This window comes from Mustela nivalis, assembly GCF_964662115.1.
Source record: "Mustela nivalis genome assembly, chromosome: 7".
Taxonomy (NCBI): Eukaryota; Metazoa; Chordata; class Mammalia; order Carnivora; family Mustelidae; genus Mustela; species Mustela nivalis.
In genome coordinates, this window is record NC_139026.1 from 26818061 (window position 1) to 26832720 (window position 14660).

General features: G+C 38.0%; 1 long non-coding RNA gene across 2 annotated transcripts in view; it reads right to left on the minus strand.

The window, feature by feature from the left end:
• Positions 1 to 14660, minus strand: part of LOC309868683 — a 31130-nt gene that overhangs the window by 11259 nt on the left and 5211 nt on the right. Inside the window, exon 2 of one of the 2 annotated variants that reach the window (XR_014313781.1) lies at positions 1141 to 1321. This is a non-coding gene — a long non-coding RNA (uncharacterized lncRNA). Of the gene's footprint in view, positions 1 to 312; positions 1322 to 14660 lie in introns of those variants that run through there. The other variant, XR_014313782.1, reaches the window with a different exon arrangement.

A 14660-nucleotide genomic window follows, 5' to 3' on the forward strand; every position in this document is an offset into this window, starting at 1 on the left:
TGAATATCTTTGATTCAGACTCATAGGTGTGTGGCCATCTTGAGTTATTGAATTCATGAAGGTCAGGACACAAAAGATTTTTTTTTTTCATTCTTCAGTGCATTAACTTGCCAACCACATGGTCTTAAATGACAGACACCAACGAAGACAAAGAATCTTAGTTTTAAATGGAGCAGAAGAGGTTGAAAGATAACTATGTCAAGCATCCAAAGAGCCATTCCCCCACTTTTCTTAATAAAGAATGCACTCAATTCCAGCATATTTAGGGAACAGTGCCCTTGCTTAACAAATTGACGTCACACCAGCCCAGTGTCCGCTCCCAGGCTTTATTCCTGGCAGTTCCATGAGTGCGGTATTTCAACTGGAGAACGTGCAAAGAACAAAAACAAAGGGTGTTTTTTAAAAAATTGTAATCCCTTCCGAGAAAACATGAAGGGACAATCACTTCTTCACGTGGATTGTCCCCTGGATTCAAAACTGTGCAACCAAAGACAGTTTCAGAGGGACAGATGGTCCTGGCCGTTAAGAGGGAAGGGGGCGGGAAAAGGAATAAATGAACACACTGTTTTCTGTATCAGCAAACAAAAGCGAAGGGCAAACAATAGGAATGAGCCAGCCACCATTGAATCAGAGAGTACCGCTAAACATACCTTGACTTTCTTAATACAGGGAGATCTACTTCTTCGTTAGCCAGTCTGTGCACATGCACAGAGACTCCTGCCTGCCTGCCCACCCTTGAACCTAAGGATGCTGCTTCTCCCAGAGGAACTGCGTTTTGGCCGGGTGCACGCAGCCCTCCGACTTGACAATGCCACTCGTGAAAACCAGTAAGGGACTGCTGAACGAGGTCGAGGACGTGCATTGCACTGGTTTCCTTCGGTCGAATTGCACATTTGGACGGGTGTGGTCAAGTGCACAGGGCATGCAAGGACCTTGCTTCCCCTCCGGGCTGTGGGGGGTGGGGCTGTGGGGGATGGAGCCATGGGTCGTGGGATGGCGCCCGGGGGGTGGGGAAAATCCATTTGAACGCTGCTGTCTGCTGCGTGGGGCTGAGGCCTGCCAGCTTTTGTTTACTCCTTCTTACACAAGAAGATCGCAGCTGTTTCTTTCCGTAAAAAGGAGAAGAATATAGCCACCTACCTCATATTTTCCCCTCCTCCAAATGTGTGGGGAGCCCAACAGCTGTCTTTGCCAGTCCTGCCACTCAGGATTGGATAGCTCTACATGAGCAAGAGTGGAGTGGGGATGCTGAGATTGCTGGCTGGCGTGAGGTGGCAGGTGGGAAGGAGCCGGTCTCCTAATGGGCTCACGTGGTGTGCTCCTGCGGGGATTGAATCAAAAAAGAAAAAAAAAAAAAAAAGCATTTAAAGGAGGCAATGAAGGGAAGTTGAATACACACGTCTTGCATTTCATACTTACAGATCTGAATGGCCGTGAAGCATGAATTCACTGGCTGTTAGTACTGGAAGGGATTTGAAAGGTCCTCTTGTCTGGGAGTTTTCAAATTATTTTTAGCAGCGGACTTTTTTTTTTTTTTTTTTTTGGCCCGAGCACATCTTAGCCCAGGAGTATCATATCATAAACGGAAATACCTACATAGAACAAGCAGGAACATCAGTGGGAAAAGTGGGATCTAAGAAATGCAGCTCTGGGAACACATGGACTCGGCACTGGGAACACAATAGGAGTGGTGGGGACTGTGGCAAACTGGCTGGGCCTGTTTGGGGTGTGCCAGCTGCCACCCCCTTCCAGCATACTGCCACCTGTGCCAGGTGGGGACCCATTCACCCATTCATCCCTTTAATTAATTCATTCATTCCCTAAGTCCTTACTACATACCACATAGAGTTTTATGCATACATAAAATGGATAAGATCCCTGTTCTCGGAATGCTTATATTCCAAGGTAGGAGGCAGTTAATAAAAAGGGAAATGCATAAAAATGTATGTATTTGTAAGTTGTGAAATACCCCAAGAAGAAAAGTAAAGCAGGGTAAGGCATAGGAAGTAACTGAGAAAGGAGGCATTAGAGAGAACTATCTGGGACTTTAAGGGAATGCATTATAGCAGAGAATTAAGTGATGGGAAGAAATGACCCGTGTGAGGATCTGGGGGTATGGCGGGGTGGGGAACATCCCAGAGAATAAAAAAGGAGAGGGTGGGCATTCTGAGGCAAACATTGCTTTCACCCACCACCCCTTCTAACTAAGGACCATTTGGAAGTCTGCCCCGGTTCAAACTCTTCTGTGTACCTTAGACAGGAGACCAGAGAGGTAAAGATGCTTGTCCAAGGCTACACAGGGAGGCACTGGGACTGGAGCCCAGATATTTCAGCTTCCATCCAGTCCAGTGCTCTTTTTCCTATCAAATGTGTGCACTCATCATTTTCTTTCATGCCCCAAGAATGGGGTAGTCTTGAGTCAACATGACTAAGGCTTAAATGACTAATGAACAACAACGCAAAAAGTATCAATTTCCAGTTGGGAATTCAAGGAAATATCTAACTTTTCCTAGAAGTCTGTCCTAATTAACCTAGTCAATTTCTACCCTGGGGTATAATTCTAGGTTGTGTATAGCTTTCTGTGCTTTTTACAAATATGATTAATATTTAAGTCATTTACTCTTATCCAATAAATTAAATCCCACAGCAACCAAAGAGTCTAGAATACAGAAAAAAAAAAAAAATCCAAGTTACCGGTGAAGAGAACAAAAATTATCAGCTAAGTCTGACCAATTTCAAGAGGCATGTTGATTTTTTTAAAAAATATGCTCAAATTATCCAGTTATCTCACATCCCTAGTTCACTGCCCTCTCAAAAGTTAGGTCAGCTGAGAGATGAAATACTGGTCTTTGATTATCTCTGGGTTCAGAGAACAGAATACAGCAGTTTGCTTCTGCTCAGTCAACCCATTACTAGTTCTCCAATTAGCCAGACATTAAAGTCAGGTAAAAAAAAGAATATTGACCTATCAGAATGGATAAAACATTATGGCGTGCTCCTCCTTCTCCCACTTTCCTCCTCTGCCTGAGGCTACAGCCACAATGGGTATGGCTTCCATCTGTGTTAAAGGAACATGACTTACAGATTGGCTCCAAGACAAAAAAATGCACCTTCATCTTCTGCAACAGGTATAAAATGTACCCCGATAATAACCTACAACTTCTCTCTTCGTTTCTTAAATACAAATAAAATTTGCTTTTCATTCATATTTCATTACAAAAAATACATATAGGTTGAAAAATCAGAGAGAAGCTCACTCAAAAGAATCTTTTGTATTTAGTTTTCCCTTCTAGTCGGTAGATGTGAAAGGCAGTGTCATGTCCCACTCATTGAAATCTTTCGAAATGCCATTAGACTTTTCCGAATCTTCTAGATAACATGAAAGGAAATCAATAGAGATCCTCCCAGGTGAAAGGAGTTTGACTAGTTAGTGTGTCACTCATTTGGTTTAACCAATTAGAAGGCAGTCAGTTGTTAGATATTGGTTATGTTTCATTCTTAGGCATTTATACATGCTTCTGTGGCAGATTTTGTTTAGTAAACATCAATATCAATGGCAATGCCCAAGGAAGAAAAACAACCTATAAAATTATAGTCTAGGTTTCCCTTTTATTGAAAGTACAGAGGAAAATTATCTTGAGATAAGCATAGACCATTTATGGGACATGTCTCAGAAATATTTGTTTTTTTTTCTATGTGTGCTTTGGGTTGATGCTGATTTAGTTAAATCTCTGAATTATTTTATTAAGTATTTAATTTAGTGGGTATCTACAGTAGGGGAGGTAGGAAAACGTGGGTATAATTTATACAGTTGCTTACAGTGTTCATAGAGATTGGACTAACCCATAAACTAACATAAGTGTCATCAAGTATAAAATTTGTGTTATGAAAATTATAAAGGGCCAAAATAACTAGGGAAGAGTTTATGGAAAATGAAGTTTGGATTGGGTCTGAAATCATAGGTTAGGATTGGATTTGTGGAGAGAAAAGAAACCTGGCAAAGAGACAAGCATGACAAAGCCACAAGGCAGTAGCAAGCCTGCCCAGTACATGAAGGAAGGGGGTTGGGAAATGACAAGATCGGAGTAGAGAGGATGCCTGACAGATACTAGTAAGGCACCCTGGGGAGAAACTTGGATCCTGGGAAGAGAAACTTGTATTGTTCTAAGAGGCACTAGAGAAACCTTGCTTGGTTTCTCTAGCTTGGAGCTAGAGATGCTGGTGGTGATAATGCAGAAAAAAAATGTGAGGGACATAGGATCAAAATTTCAAAAATCACTTGGAAGCTTACTGCAACATTCCTGCATAAATGGCCCCCAAAGGGTGGTAACAAAAAGAAAAGAGGTCTAAAGAAGAACGTGGCATGATGCTTGACTCCGTCCTACATTTATTCACAGAGATGGATTGGATGCTTCTCTGTGCTATAGATATAAATGCACAATACCATCTCTCCCCAATGGGTTGTAAAGTCTAGAAGACTGTGATCAGGACTGAGGTTGAGGACCCGTATGTGGGTCTTTTAGGAAAGTGGTATGTCAAATGACTCTTGCAGAAAGTGAGACCAGACAAATAAAATACTCAAGTCCTTGGGCTATTCTTTTATCCTTAGTGAGCTTGGTCATCCTGTAGGAAAACAACCAAGGAGTGAGATAATGCTTGGTCAGCCTGCATGTCCATCAGCCTTGGCAATGGCTAAAGGTTGACCTCTGAACTCCCAAAACCCCACTCCCAAGTGCCAGAGATCTTTTCAGTATCAAAACTGGTGGGAAAAACTCTGGACCAGTACTCATATGTCTCCAGTCAAGACTGGAGTCTTGACTCTGACACTTGCTTAGTAGTATGATCTTGGGAAGTCATTTATACTTTCAAAAATCTCATTCGGTTTCTTCATTTTTGAAGCTGAACTAAGACCAGTTTCCTGGCAAACTCAGAGGATTGTCAGGAGGATCGAGGGAGAAATACTTATTAAGGTCACTAGAGTGCTATGATGACGGTGGGCCCCTAAGAGAGTGAAGAAGACCACTTGCCCTGTTCTGGTTATCAGGGAGTGATTTTTTAAAAAAAGATATGTAAGAATCATTCTCATGCTAGGAATTTTAAGCCTTGATCTAAAGAAACAACTCTGGTCTAGTGATGTGTTAGTTAAATGTTTTTGCTGGGGAATGTCTTTTTTAGCTCCAAATGAAAATTTGCATAAATCTTCAACATATGAGACAGAGAAAACAGGGAATCATTTTTAGCATAAAGATTTTTTAAAATAATTTTTAAAATTTACTTGTTAGGAAATCCATTGATGGAAATAATGAAATTGTTTCGAGTAACATGAAATTAGAGATGGAATCATATCCACTTCAACCTCCAATTTTATATTTTTTTATTTTGGTTGCAGTATCAAGACAATTGTCATTCACATAGATAAGTAGCTAAAAATGGCAATAATTAGCTTTATCAGTTTACCTTGAATTCTCTGCAAAATCTTTAAATAAACAGAACAGGAAAAGCTTTGCTTCAATGTCTGAGCACAAAAAAAGTTAACAGACAGGAAATGTTAATACAAAGAGGAAGAAAAAAGGTTAAATTTGGTACACACTGCTTGGGTATAAGTTTTGTTTTATTAATGTGTTTTAAATAGTAAAATGTTTCAACAGCAATTGTTTGGATCAAATACCTGTGGAACTGTTAAAAGAACTCTCTGGAACCTTAAGCGTCTACAGAATTGTGTTTGAAGCTGGCCATGGGCATTGAGCACAGGATACTGTTCTAAGCACTGTGTTTTATTTCTTAGTTCTCGTAATCACTGTATGAGGTGGAGGAGACCCTGAGACTCATGAAAGTTGAGTGACTTTGCATAGAGCGCACAGTTGGAAAATAGCTCAGGCAAGATTCAAACCCAGGTTGTTTGAATACAGGGTCTTAAGCCCCGGAGGAGGAGAATGGATTTATCTCTGGCTATGCAACTTAGTAGTCAAGCAGTTTCAGTTTTCGCACCAATCAATTACATATCTGTTGTGAAGCTTAGTTATGACACTATCTGAAAACCTGTGCATTTAGTAGGTGTTTAATAGATGTTTGCTGAGACTGAATTTACCCTATGGCTGACTCACAAAACCAGCTACACAGAATCCTTTAATATGGCGGTTGACAAACTACAGCCACAATATCTGGCCTGCAGCCTAATCTTATAAATAAAGTTTTATTATAACACACCTATTCGTGTATATTTCTGTATTGTCCATGTAGTTGTGACAGAGATTGTGTGACTCACAAAGTCTGAAATAGTCACTCTCTGGCCTTTTACAGGAAAACTGTGCCCCTCCTTAGTCTGATATAATGACTATATTTTCTCTCAATGTCTTGAAACATGGAACCATCTCAGATAGCAATTCAGGTGCCTACAGTTGAAGGGGGGGATGGGCCCTCATTCATGCACCTGCATGTGGTCGGGACTGGTGAGGTTGTTTTGGGCAAGTAAGTGCTCTCTGTGCTACCATACTTTCCCTGCTCAGTCTACCAATACATCTCTGTCTGCATCAACATGTTTTTAGCATGTTTTATATATTGTAAAACATAGCTATGTTTGGGTGCCTGGGTGGCTCAGTGGGTTAAGCTTCTGCCTTTGGCTTGGGTCATTATCTCAGGGTCCTGGGATTGGGCACCGCATCTCTGCTATCTGCTCAGCAGGGAACCGGCTTCCCCCTCTCTCCCTGTCTGCCTCTCTGCCATTTGTGATCTCTGTCTGTCAAATAAATAAATAAAATCTTTAAAAAGCAAACAAACAAAAAACATGGCTATGTTTATTGGAGAGATTTTTTTAAAAAGATGGGATTAAGAAATCAAGCTACTGACAGCTCAGAAATCATTTAACACTTTAATAATTGTTGGCAAAATTCAGGAATTTTTTTTTTTTAAAGAAAAAGTTGGGCTATTCTCCATCATAAATGAACACCAAACAAAGAAATAGTATTACATTGGGTGTTACTTAAGTTAAATAAAGGAATTATTTCCTTTGGGTTTAAATTGTTGTTTGTGGAATTTCTTAAGGAACACATAATTGGAGGGAAGTAGAGAAGCAATACAGGTTCTGCATCTCATTCTACAAAGTGGGCAGGATGCTTTTGGTCAAAAAAGTTCCATATTATCTTGGTTAATCAGATCACATTGACAGTTTCAAACCTCATCTTCCATTTCTATACCTATTTGAAGCTGACTAGGAAGTGAACATTAGCAGAAGAGATTCTATGTTTCACAAAAGCTCAGTAATCACTCCCCTACCTACAACCTCAGTGACTTGTGTCTGTGGGTGGTTTCCCCTACCTATAGAAGTATATTTGTGTTTAGAATATAAGGCTATAATAGTGATTTTTAAGCATATAAGGCAACAACTAAAAACTTGGGGAAAAATTCCTTTCATTCATTCATTCTACAAATATATATTGAGCGCTAATGATGGACTAGCCACTGGTCATACATGACATCCAACTCAGACATGTTAGCAGTGCTGATGGAGCTGGGGAGGACAGATAAGAGGCACCACTTATTTATTTTTTTTTCAAATTTTGATAAGCATAAAGAAAATGAACAGGGTGAAGTGATAGAGAAAAACATGGTTAAAAACAATGGGAAGTGACTATGGTGGTTGTGGAGGGTAGGCAGGAAGAAGGATCTGGCTGGATGTGCAAAGGCCCTGAGACATGAACAATCTTGGGATAATCAGTGAATTGAAAAGATGACTGTGCTTGGACAGAGTGGAATTAGATGAGGTTGGAGAATGAATGAAAGATCTCCCAACCTATTTCAAGACAGAAGAACAAGTTAAGGTTTTGTATTTTTTTAAATTAAAATATTGCTTGACTTACTATAAGAAAGATTGATACAAGAAAGCTTGTCTGGATGAACTTTTGATGTCCCTTCTAAGTGACATTATTTCTCATCTATTTATCATTGAAATCTCCAGCTAAGGGAAAGGTAGTGATTGTGTAATATGACACACCCTTTTGTGGATAATTATATAATGCCACTAGGGTAAAAGCATTTAGAGAGAGGAGGTAATTTCACTCTTTTCAGCCTGGAATTTTTAGTAGATGAAGACAAAACATTTTCGGCTGTCTCTAATACATTGCCATCTCTGCAGAGAATCCGATTACTCTCCTTTCTCCCTTTTACAAAAGATTCATGTCTCAATTTATCACACTAAATAAAAACATTTATGTAAACTTTGCAAACTGCATTCCTGAGAAACCACCAGAACCAAAAGGCAATAATTAATGCAGGATTCATGTATATATGTGTTATATTTAACTTGTTGCAATGCCACACATAGTGTTGCAATTTATGATGCTATCATAGTGAACTTGACAGGGAATTATAATTTCCGAGATGTTAGGATTTTGCAGATGATAATTTACGACACTATCTCTACATATAAAAATATGATCTCAGCAGGTATCCCAGGCCACATTGCAATTTAGAGGAGTCTGAATAGAGTGATAAAATTATGATGATGATAATTATTAGAATGAAAGCCAGCTATCACTAAGCAACTGGACAGAACAGAGAAGTCTGGATTAATGATGCTTTAGAGCCAAGGAAGGAAATTGGTCCCTTCTGCATTATGGGTCACTCAACTTTGAAGGGCTTGGTTGTGAAATATGAGATGATAGCATGTATCCCATTAATATCACTTACCTTCAGAGAGGATCAATACAGAAATGGGAAAGGTAGAGTTTCAAGTTCTATAGTTTCCACCTGCAATTTCACTAGTAAATGGAAAAGCCGGGATTGATTACTTAGAAGATTAAACTATTACTGCAAAGCTGTTATGGTGAGTAGATTATATGTCTTTTGTAAGCATGCTATTCTGGGGGAGCATGTGTGGTGTCTTGGAAAGAGCAAGATGAAGAGCCAGAAGACTTGATCTGCTCACTGCAGATTAGTATGACTTTGGACAAGTCACTTGATCTCTTCGTCAACTTCCTCATCAGTAAAATTAAGCCAGAATATATTTTTCTTTTGCCTACTTCACTAGAGTTTTTCAGTCAAAAGAGAACATTGGGTTATCTGTGAAACACTATACTTTTGCACTAATCATTATATATTGTTTTTCAGTGGAAATTAGGAGATTACTCGATGGTCACTGTAATGTATGTGCCTTGTCACACTTTTGGCACCCAAGGGACATCTGTACCTTAGGTGGTGCCACATTGAGGAAGAGGGGTTGTCGATGTACTTTACCTTTTTAATTACCCTTGGTCTCAAAACAAACAAATGAATTCTATCATTCTTCCTTTTGCTGAAGATCCTAAGCTGTGATTTGGAGAATAGAACATTTACAAGGAGAATAAAACAATTAGGTAGGCTTCAATCAGTAAAGACTCTTTGGTACTCTCACTCAACGGTTAGAAAAATTATAAATATCACTGCCTATTGGACATCTCTTCTGGATATCTCACAGATACTCAGCATGTCTACAACTGAATTTATTTCTCTTTCCTTTCATAATGAACAATATGATCATCTCTATTATTGCCAAACCCAGCAACTTGGGAGTTAGCTCAAATTTTTCTTCTAGTTCAACTCCCACAGTACACCCAACATTAACTCCCTAAATTCCATTTCCTTAATTTATTGGGGAAACATACATTCCATTCTATTCGTGTTGCCTCTGCCTTGATTCTGATCCTTATTTTTCACAGCAGAATTACAATAATAGTTTCCTAACTGTTCTCCTTTGTCTAGAACCCGCTCTTATATATAAACCATCCTCTTCAGAAATGGCAGGCTAACTTTCTAAATTAGAGATTTGACCAAATTATTCTCCTGTTAAGAATTTGGTAATGCTTCCCAGGGCTTCCAAGTCACAGTATCTCATCAGATATGATTTTTTTTTCTGCCCCCCCCCATATCTATCCTCAATCAAGCCTCATTAGCCATACCCTGAAGCATGTCCTCTGTTTTGTCAATATCGTACTGTTTCATGCTTCTAGACTTTCACATATGATGCTGTCATAGCTTGGGAAATTTTTTTCCCCCTTCTATGCCTGGCTAACCATTGTTTAGTCTTCAAATTTCAGCTCTATTGCATCTCTTTCTAAAAGACTTCTTGTTGTCTATTCATTTTATTGTCACTTGCCTGGGCTCTGAGAATGTCCTGTGTACATCGTTACTGTATTCATAAATCCCAATTAATCCTAATCTTAATGTTTTCCTGTGTATCTCTAGATTCTAATACTGATGGGGTCATAACCTGGTACTCATTAATTCAACTTCTTCCGAATGGATGAATCAGCCCATTTAATACGGTGGCCATGTCAGAAGAGTAGAGTCATACCCTGACTGGGTGGAATGAGACAAGGGGAGCCAAACTCTAAAGGCATTTCCTGTGAAGGCATTGGAGTGACAATTTAAGGACGCAAAAGGGAACAAACTGAAAAAGAATGAGAAGGAAAAAGACCAGAAAAGTTCAGGATAAATCTTATAAAAATAGTTTCTAGCCAAGGGTTGACATGCCCACTAGTTATGGGAGCACCCTCAAAGTTATAAGATTACAGAGGACACTACGGTATTTTGCCTTGTTTGAGAGAAAAGGAATAGTCAGTGCAAAGGCAAGAGTGTTTAAAGAGCATTAAAAAAGGCCAGTTTGGCAAGAGCAGAGTGAGTGAGGGTGTTGGGCACTGAATTGCGTCCCTTCAAATATCACATATTGCAACCCTAACCTTCAGCATATCAGAATGTCACTGCATCTGGAGACAGGGCCTTTTAAGAGATGATTAGGTTAAAATGAGGCCATGAGGATGGGCTCTGATCTTGCCTGACTGGTATCCTGACAAGAAGAGAAAATTTGGACATACACCACACTGAAGGAAAAATCACATGAAGAGTACTGCAAAAAGGTGGACACCTACCAGCCAAGAAGGAACACCTCAGAAGAAACAAAACCCATTGGCACTTTGATTTTGGGTTTCCAGCTTCCAGAACTGTGAGAAAATAAAGTTCTGTTGTTTCAGACACCCATTCTGTGTTATTCTATTATGGTGCCCTAGCAAATTAATACAGAGGGGAGAGTAGTAGATCTGGTCAGCAAAATAACAGGAGTTTGAGAAGAGGGTGTGGGGGAAAATTGTGCTGTGGGGCTCTGTAGGTCATTGTAAGGAGTTAAGATGGATATTATCATCTGACTTTTACCTTCATGGAGACTGGGAACTGACCAGGAGTCACACTGATAAGGCATTCAAAGTTGTCAACTGTGTAGGCGAGAAGGATATTGGGGATGCTTCCTTCCTTTTCATTTAACACCTGTAAATAAATGAGATCCAAAGTGATAAAACAGGATCCCAAAGTGACCTGCCCAAGATGACAGAGTAATTGTGTATAAGAATAAGAATCAGGCATCCTGTACCTTTTACTACTTTGTGCTTGGAGAGAGATGCATTTGGCTCCTCAAGTAAAGAATATTATGCAAGTTCAATTGCATAATGTTTGGGGAAGGTTGGATGTATTTGTGTGAGCATATATTAACACTCGAGTGAGTTATGGTAGCAAGGGAATATTCTGTGATACTCTCAGCTGCCCATCCATGTCTCTGTGACTCAAGGACACATAGCTTAAAAGACTGGCAGGAACAAGTGGAAATTATTCATGGGCTCTAGTCACAGACTGTGTTTCCACAGATGTCCTTCATGGTGGATCATTTCATTGATAGAATAATTTTCAGAGATGACAATAGCAATGGCTAACCTCTAAACTATTCTCCAACAGGCTAGGAAAATGAGGATTTCTGATTTTAAGTTAATAAAGATTTTGTGTATGTGAGTGTATGTATATACATATATGTATACATACACAACATATGTAATTTGTATAATACATATATGACATGTACATATATATGTATATGTACTCTATCATATACATACTATATATGTTATATATTTCTATATACAATAGAGAAATATCAAACAAAGATAATAAAATATGTTTAACTGCATAAATATGCTTAATTAAGTCTGAAGAATGTTACATAGAGGTCTGAGTTTAAATCCCAATTCTGGTTCTTAACTAACTACATGAACTTGGAAGCATTAATGAACCTCATCAAGGTTCAATTTCCTCATCTGAAAAATAGGATCATAATCTTATTATTATCTAGCTCATAGGGTTGTGACCAGATTAGAGCAGATACTGGGCATCAGTCTCTTAAGATAATGCCTGGGTCACAGTAAGTGTTCAATTAGGGTAGCTTATTTTCATTAATTTTTTTTTTCTCTTCTGCTTGCCTTGGTTTTAATTTCCTCTTCTTTTTCTAGTTTCCTAAGATGGAAGCTAAGATCATTGATTTGATCTTTCTTCCTTTCTAATGTAGACATTTGATGCTATATTTTCCCTAAGAACTGGCCCCATTAGTTTCACTCCACAAATTTGATATATTGCTTTTATTTTCATTCAGATCAAAACACTTTCTAGTATTTTTTTGTGATTTTTCTCTTTCATCCATGGGTCAATTTCCAAATATTTGGAGAGTTTTACAGGTATATATTTCTGGTATTGAGTTCTAGCTTGATTTTCTTATGACCAGAGAACATATTTTGTATAATGTTAATCCCCTTAAATGTATTGAGAATTGTTTTATGGCTCATAATAATGTCTACTTTATTTTATTGGATGCTCTATATGCCCTTGAGAATAACATGTATTCTGATATTGTTGGATGGAGTACTCTATAAATGCTAATTAGGTCAGCTGTTGTTCTAGTGGCCAAGTATTCTGTATATTCACTGATTTACTGTCTACTTTTGCTATCACTTACTGAGAGTAAAGAGTTGAAATTTCCAACTATAATTATTGGAATCATAAAATGTCACTCCAGAATTTCTTTGATTAGAGTTTTCATGGTGTATTTTTTTGCCATTCTTTTTTTTTAATTATTAAAATCTATTTTTAAGTGGTATCTTTCAGGCATCATACAGCTGGCTATTGCCTTTTTATCCAATCCAATAATATCAGTCATTTCATTCAAGTATCTAGACCTTTTACAATCAATGTAGTTATTTATATTATTGGTTTTAAATCTTCCATATTGCTATTTGCTATTTGTTTATCTTTTCTTATTTATTCTCTCCATTATTTTTTTGTATTAGGTGAGTATTTTTATTATTGTTTCATTTTTACTATTGGATGATTAGCTATAACTTTTAACTTTTTTTAGCAGTTGCACTGAGGTTTACATTATATATTTTTAACTTCTCACAATTTGCCATTAAGTAACATTACAACACTTCACACATAATATAGGAACCTTACGGCATTGCATATGTGCAATTCCTGTTTGATTCTTTCTGTTTTGTTGCCAAACTTTTCACTTCTATTTACAATATAAAATTCAGAATTCACTGCTTTTATTTATTTATTTATTTATTTTGAATAGCTGCCTGTCTTCTAAAGTGGCTGGTAAAGACAGAAAAAAAATATGTTCTATACTGACCCAAATTTTATCTATTTCTGGTGCTCTTTATTCCTTTATGTAAACCCAAATTTCTGCCTTTTGTCATTTTTTATCTGTCTAGAGAATTTTCTTTAATATTTGTTCAAGTGAACATTTGCTGGTAATGAATCCTCTCCCCTTTTGTTTGTCTGAAATTTTTATGTGGCTTAAATTTGGAAAGATATTTTTACTTTTTAAAGAACTCTTGATTGGTGTTTTGTTTTGTTTTGTTTTTGTCTTTCAGTATTTTAGATGTTTCTCTGACATCTTTTGACTTGAACAGTTTCTGATGAGAAGTATGCCTTCATCCTTTTGTTCTTTTTTATGTAATTTGTCTTTTCCTCTTAGTTGCTTCCAAGATTTTGTCTTTAACACTGTCCCCCCCCCCAAGCTCATTATGATTTTTTAAAAAAAGATTTTATTTATTTATTTGACAGAGAGAGAAAGAGAGATCACAAGTAGGCAGAGAGGCAGGCAGAGAGAGAGGGGGAAGCAGGCTACCTGAGGAGCAGAGAGCCTGACATGGGGCTTGATTCCAGGACCCTGAGATCATGACCTGAGCGGAAGGCAGAAACTTTAACACACTGAGCCACCCAGGCGCCCCTCATTATGATTTTTTAAACTTTTTTGTAAAGATTGTTATTTTCTGCTGAAGATTCATTGAACTTCTTGGATGGTTGGGTTTATTTTTTGCAATTTAAATCAAATATTGTAATTTTCAATTTCAATTTTTTTTTTTTAAGATTTTATTTATTTGACAGACGGAGATCACAAGTAGGCAGAGAAGCAGGCAGAGAGAGAGAGGAGAAAGCAGGCTCCGCGCTGAGCAGAGAGCCCAATGCGGGGCTCAATCCCATGAGCCCGAGACCATGACCTGAGCCGAAGGCAGAGGCTTTAACCCACTGAGCCACCCAGGCGCCCCTCAATTTCAATTTTAATATTTCAAATATTCTGCTCCCCTCTTCATCTCCTGGAACTTTAATTTCATGTATTTTATACACAATATTGTCCCATATCTCACTGATTTCTTGTTTGTTTTCATCAGTCTTTCTGTTTGTTTTAGATTTATTTTTACTCTATGTTCAAATTCACTGATATTTTCTTTTATAGTGTCTAATCTGCTATAAATCCATCTAATGGATTTTTTTACATCATATACTATATTTTTCTTTTCTAGGAATTC